This window comes from Idiotropiscis lumnitzeri, chromosome 6 (genome assembly GCF_059441095.1).
Source record: "Idiotropiscis lumnitzeri isolate Australia: NSW breed Sydney's pygmy pipehorse chromosome 6, RoL_Ilum_1.0, whole genome shotgun sequence".
NCBI lineage: Eukaryota > Metazoa > Chordata > Actinopteri > Syngnathiformes > Syngnathidae > Idiotropiscis > Idiotropiscis lumnitzeri.
In genome coordinates, this window is record NC_142396.1 from 17047672 (window position 1) to 17053700 (window position 6029).

General features: G+C 41.3%; 1 long non-coding RNA gene across 1 annotated transcript in view; it reads left to right on the top strand.

Annotated features, from left to right (window-relative positions):
* The window catches only part of LOC148335441 (uncharacterized), a 37445-nt gene extending 32286 nt beyond the window's left edge, over positions 1-5159 (top strand). The window contains exons 3-4 of the long non-coding RNA XR_015843991.1: positions 4882-4919; positions 5106-5159. This is a non-coding gene — a long non-coding RNA (uncharacterized LOC148335441). The remainder of the gene's footprint in view (positions 1-4881; positions 4920-5105) is intronic.
* The last annotated feature ends 870 nt before the right edge of the window (positions 5160-6029 follow it).

Sequence of the window (6029 nt, forward strand, 5' to 3'; positions counted from 1 at the left end):
TGCACTATAAATTTTGCCAACCACAAAGCCTAACCTCACACAATCCGCTGTAACTGAAAAGCATTGTTTTTGACACAAGGCACGTTCTTTAACACCGGATCTGAACCCCGTCTAACCACAATACCAAATGCTTCTCCTTCCCTCCGGGATAGCGTACTGTACATTCCTGCATCCATAGCTAAGCACACCCTGTCCTGCAGGAAACAATCTTTTTCACTATTCACTTTGACGGAACAGTTCGTTGACAACTTCTGCAAGTGGAATTCAATACAGTGGAATACAAAGTATTTTCATGACGTGTAGATTTTCTGATGAAGTCAATGCCTTGGCTATTACTAATATTTTTTTTGGCATTGTTATTTTGAGCGTGATGCTATTTCACACTATCGTTTGATTTTTGCCTGTTCGTAGACGTTATTCTACCTGGCAACAGCGCAAGGGTCGCATCATGATGCGACATCACAAAAACAGTGCTGTCGTTCGACAATGGCATTGTGCTTTCATGAATCATTGCATACTCGCTGCGAAGTAAAAGTATGTTTAACGTTTTGGGGTCATTAATCAATTTTCATTATGCAAGTGCATAACTGTACACTAGAGTTAAATAATCTGAATAATAATTCCAAAGAAGTCTGGACTTAATTACTTAATTAGAAACTGCATTTCAAATATACCATGCTGCTTTAGTCATTCTTTTGACAACAACAATCCTCAATTTCCATTTTATTCCAGATCTTGGGCAACTTTCTGGGATCACTTGAAGGGGATTTGATTGTTCTCATGGCTTCACAACAATGAGCAAGCAGCAATTAAATATGGAATGAATGAAGGCACTTGTTCATTGAGATACAGCTGGCTTCTCTTGACTCTGATCGTGTCTTTATTTCTGGGCAAACTACGGCCTGGGGGCCACATGCGGCCCGTTAAACGTTTTAACCCGGCCCGACTAACTTGAAAAAAATTAAATGAATAAACCTTGTTCATGTTTCATTTTCTAAATAGACATAAGGTGAGGTTACCAAAACACTCCATCCGTCTGCTCCTGGTCCGGCCCCTCTGTCAAATTTTCGAACCCATCGTGGCCCCCCTAATCAAACGTTTGCCCACCCCTGGCCTATAGCCTTAGATTTTTTTTTTTTTTTTTGGAGATTAAAGTAAAAGCACGTCAAATGTATGAATCCTGTCATTAATTAGTATTATGATTATTATAGGACAGTCCACTCTAAACAATCTGAGCATAAGGATAAGGAGGAAGCAGTTTCTGTTTTGGTGTCTTGAGGAAAAACATGTTGGGATTGGATGTATGAAACGTAATAATAAATGAGTGTCCATGATGTCTCCAACATGTCAAGTCTGCAGTCAAGTCTGTCCTGCATGCTCGATCTGCGCGATTAGCTCCACAATGAACATATTCTCTCTCTTTTTTTTCTTTCTTGAAACATAACCAGAACCTGATCGTACCTCTGACATTAACCCACAGAGTGACATACATATACAGACTACAATTATTAAATTCTATTCCCCATCCAGCGTCACAATGTTTCATTTAACACGTTGCATTTATATTAATCCCATAGTTGTCCGGTTCTGTCCTTCATCAAACATCAAAGCCTGTCAGATGTCAATTGCTGGAGCTTGTTCATTTCCATACTTTCCACATAGTAGAGCCAGAATACACGGGCCAGATCAAACTCGCAGCCACCCAAGTTAAATCAATGTCATGTGCGAGAGAAACTGTGAACAATTCGGCAAGGTGCCTTGTCACCTTTTTTTGTCTTACAAGTGCCATACTAAGAAGGTGTACTGCTATTTGTGTTTCGTATCAGTGGTGTTGATTGTGGCAACTTTGGAAAAAAAAAATCAACACATTTTTTATGTCTTCAGCCATGGGTTGGACATTTGACGATCGCATGACTGGAGTTCACATCGCTAATGTTTCTTTTGAATGTTTGCATTTCACGTGCTGATGAAAAACGCTGCAAAGTGATGCGTATCAGCATGTAGCTGGCTTATTCTCGGTTTATGTTGGTTTATCTTGGAGTCGATGGCAACAATAGCGTCCCGGCAGCAGTTATGAAACTGAGCAGAGAAAGGACCGGCTACGTGTGGTTGTAATAAAAATTTGAAACCGGGAGCCGCGCACTCGTCCATTTTGGCAGGAAACCTCCGACACTGGAGAGGAAGACTAACAGCGGCAGCATCGCCAAGCAATCGTCTAAGCTCCAGGTCTCGCTTTCTCCTGGAAGCGGGTCTTCCACCCTTTATCAGATATGATTTAGAATATTTGTGAAGCACTGGGAAACACCGGTTTATCACACCATGCGTTCTCTGGCACACAGCTCGTTTTGTGCATTCTCAAAGTACAATTGAACTAAAACAACTGCAAACAGAAATGCGGGGAGCAGCAGTGGATGTGCGTGCCAACTTTATGAATTTATTTCTGTAACAGAACTGTCTTGATCCAGTAAAAGACTGGAATGCTTTCAATTGCGTATTTCATGTGTGCATTGTTCCAAGGCTCCATGCTCAGTGGGTTTGGAGTAGATGCGATCTTTCACACACATTCTCATCCCTAACTCTCAAGTCATTCCAAGTCAAAAGAGTAATCCACGGGATCTGTCTGCTACTTGGAAGTGTGTTTGGACGTTTTAATGCATATGGGCATCGTCCAGTACGTGAGTGCTTATGCTGTAGAGTCTCAGTTGAGTCACATGTCCCTCACGCTATACTGCTGGACTAAAGACTTAATGTTGCTTACCGTATTTTCACGACCGTAAGGCACACCGTATTAAAAGGTGCAGTCTCAGTTATGGGTTCTATTTCTGTATTTAACGCATACATAAAGCACAGCTGATTATTGGTTGCAGGTGTGCTAAAATGTACGCTAAATTAAAACAGACGGTAGGATGTGTTCATGCTAAAACGTACGCTAGCATGCATGCTCACGTATGTTTTCAAAAAGGCACCGGGACTAAAACTGAGTTCGGTTGTACTCTATTCAAGTATTTAACACGACAGGTTACCTCTTGTCATTGTCAGAGTCGGTCTTGTTGCTGTGTGACTCCTTATAAATGCCGGTTTTGCGAAAGCTCAAAAACAGTGCAAGCAGACATTTTAGCCCAAGCAACGACGAGCCATTCACAAATTGCGGTGTAACCTACCTCCCAGTCTTGTGGTGGACGGTCAAGGCCTTCAAGGCCTTCTCTGCTGGCCTAACATAATCAAGAAATCATGATCACATTCTTCACATTGATGTCATATTATATCCTAGTGTGGTATTTTTAGCTGAGAGTTTTTATCCAATCAGAATTCAGCTAGCTCGTGTTGCCGAGCAGATTTCATAATAAGTAGCACACACTATTCATCAAACGTCTTCAGATGCGGGCGTCTGTTCTGTCTTAGTCAATAGGCTTTCAGAGTTGATAGACAGTCAATCAGATCACATGGTTACAGTGCGTCTTCTCGCTGGCCTTACGCTGAAGGTGATGAACCCGTTTTGTGATTGGATACTCACTCGTGAGGAAGCAGCGCTATGCGGAATCCACACACCCGGAATTCGTAACTGGCGAGCGTTCGAAAATGTAGAATATGTTCTTGCTTTTTTAACCCACAATGGCCGAAAGAGGGAAAAGTGTGGATTTGATTGCAGATACACTTGCGAGGCCATTTTTAAGACGGACCTTTTAACAGAAGCGAGGTTGTCCAACACTCACTCCGAAGTGTGTGAGGCATTATAACACATTATATGGCGCCTCGACCATTTTGAAGAGAACTGAAGACTTTTAAGTGTACTTTATGGTTTTTAAGACTTTTAAGAGAGTCTTTGCTCAGTTTTATGGGAGTGAAAGTACAGTAGTTTGAAATGGAATGTGTGCAGGTATTTGAACCAAGCAGCAGTGCTTTTCAGTTTTCTTTATGAATTCTGGATACGATGCAAGAAGAAAATGGGCGATACTGAATACTGCAAAAATACTGCGCTTTGAGCACATTTTGGATCCTGCTACGGTATCTATTGGCTCTCACAACATTCCATAAATTTTCCTGTCAATGTTACTGTCTGTTTTTTTTTTCTGGACTAACAGCATTCCCTCTGTTGATGTTGACTAAAGTACCATTTGATTCATATCAAGTATTTTGGACAATTACTTCTTGCTGAGGAAAGACGAGTAGTAGAAGCAAAATAATATTCTTTGATCAGAATATTAAAAATCTCGGGATTTAAAATCTTTGGTACGTTGAAGTGTGACTAACTTGTTTCTGGAATACTACACACATTCTCATGCTACCTCAAGCAAATTAGAGGAAATATATTTGAAAAAAAAACAGGAATTTTTTGCTCAAAGGTCAAGGATAACATTAACACTTATTTCTTTTAATTCATCTACCACTTTTAAAAACCGTTACGGATGATTGTTTCGTGTGAAAACAACTATCCTTGGAAATGATATTTGCGCTAAAGATAGCGGTCTTACCTCGTGTCAATCAGAATGACAGCTTCTTGTCATTACTCTGCCGGCTCAACGCTCAAAGCAGCAAGTTGCGCTTTTCAAATCAACCATGACAAGACAACCTTTGCCGTCCAAGGTTAAATTTGTACATGCATCTTGTCATTGTCACTATCTTCAAACTCTTTCTCAGCGTTTCCCCCAACCTTTGAACGATACAACATGTGATCCAAGATGCTTTACATGACTGTGCTTTAAGTTCATATCATTGTCTGTGGCCATTTCTGGAATCTCCTCCCTTTGTACTTGCGCAGCAGCTTTTAATTAAAAACGTTCCGCTTCATTGGCCTGCGAAGTAAAAGAATAACGCTCGCTGTTTCAATTGTTCTGACAAATCTGTTAATAGAGTTGATTTGGTCTCTTGTTTGTTTTTCAGTGATCTCAACTTGGATTTCACGTAATCAAAATGATTAGGTTAGTACTTCATATTACACATGCACGTTTTTCTTTTTCATCAGAGAGTTAAAATAAATAAATCTTACGTCTTACAGTGGAGAGAATGGGCACTGTATATCTCTGTACATGTCCTGCGGATGACCCAGCATATTGGCAGCATCCTGCTACAGCTGCATAACATATTCTCCCTTTTCTTTCTTCCAGTTCCAGTTTTGACCTTCAACTCAACTGAATTGCCAAAGACCAAAAGACGCAGCGGTATGTTTCAAGTCCCTTTTCAAGAAAGTTGTTTGTGCTTCGGTATTAAATATTGAATCGCACCTAACAGGAAGCAGACATAGACTTACACGCGTGCCGTGCACACACAGTCTGTCTGCTTGCCCCTACGGTGTGGTTTTAATTTGAATCCATAGTTGCACTTCTCTCCACCTACCACAGTGTGTGAAAAGGATGCTGTGCGTTTTAATGGCTTTTTAGGAGCTTTAATTACACTCAAGCTGTTTTTTTTTTTTTTTTTTTGCAGGATGTGGCAACTTGTGTGAATGGACGGATGGTTTTATTGGTTTCGACTTGTACGCAACTCGAGGTGAGCCGTTGGTGATCTGCTTTTAATGCGGCCGGCAAACAGTGTAAGATTTGGACGGAAAACTGATGAAACCAAAAGCCTCTTTCATCCCCATTACAAGCCGCGTTGGACTGCCGTGTGTTTCTTCATTGTCCACAACCATGCCCTCCTTGCTAATTGACCCTGTCCTCGCCACTTAGTTTGCGTTGACAGAAGGTCAGTGACTTGCATATTACGAAGCAGCTGGCCTGACCTCATGTGTTAAAGTTTACATGTCCAGATGTTTTTCTATGTGGATATTTGTGCGCACATGTGCTTGTTTGTACAGTCTGATGGTTGTGCATGCTCGTGTGAGTAATGCTAGGTGGAATCAATTAGAGTTGTGAATTAAGCCTGGAGGTTGGTCATTGATCCCCAGAGTTCTTTATCACGGTTCTGCATTGGAAGTCTCCTTTTTGGCAGCCTGAATGCATGCAGTGCCGCCCAGGAGGCTGTTGGACTCGCCGTTCTGCAAATCATACCCTGACTCAGAAGCGCTACTAGTGAGCTGCATAAATCAATGA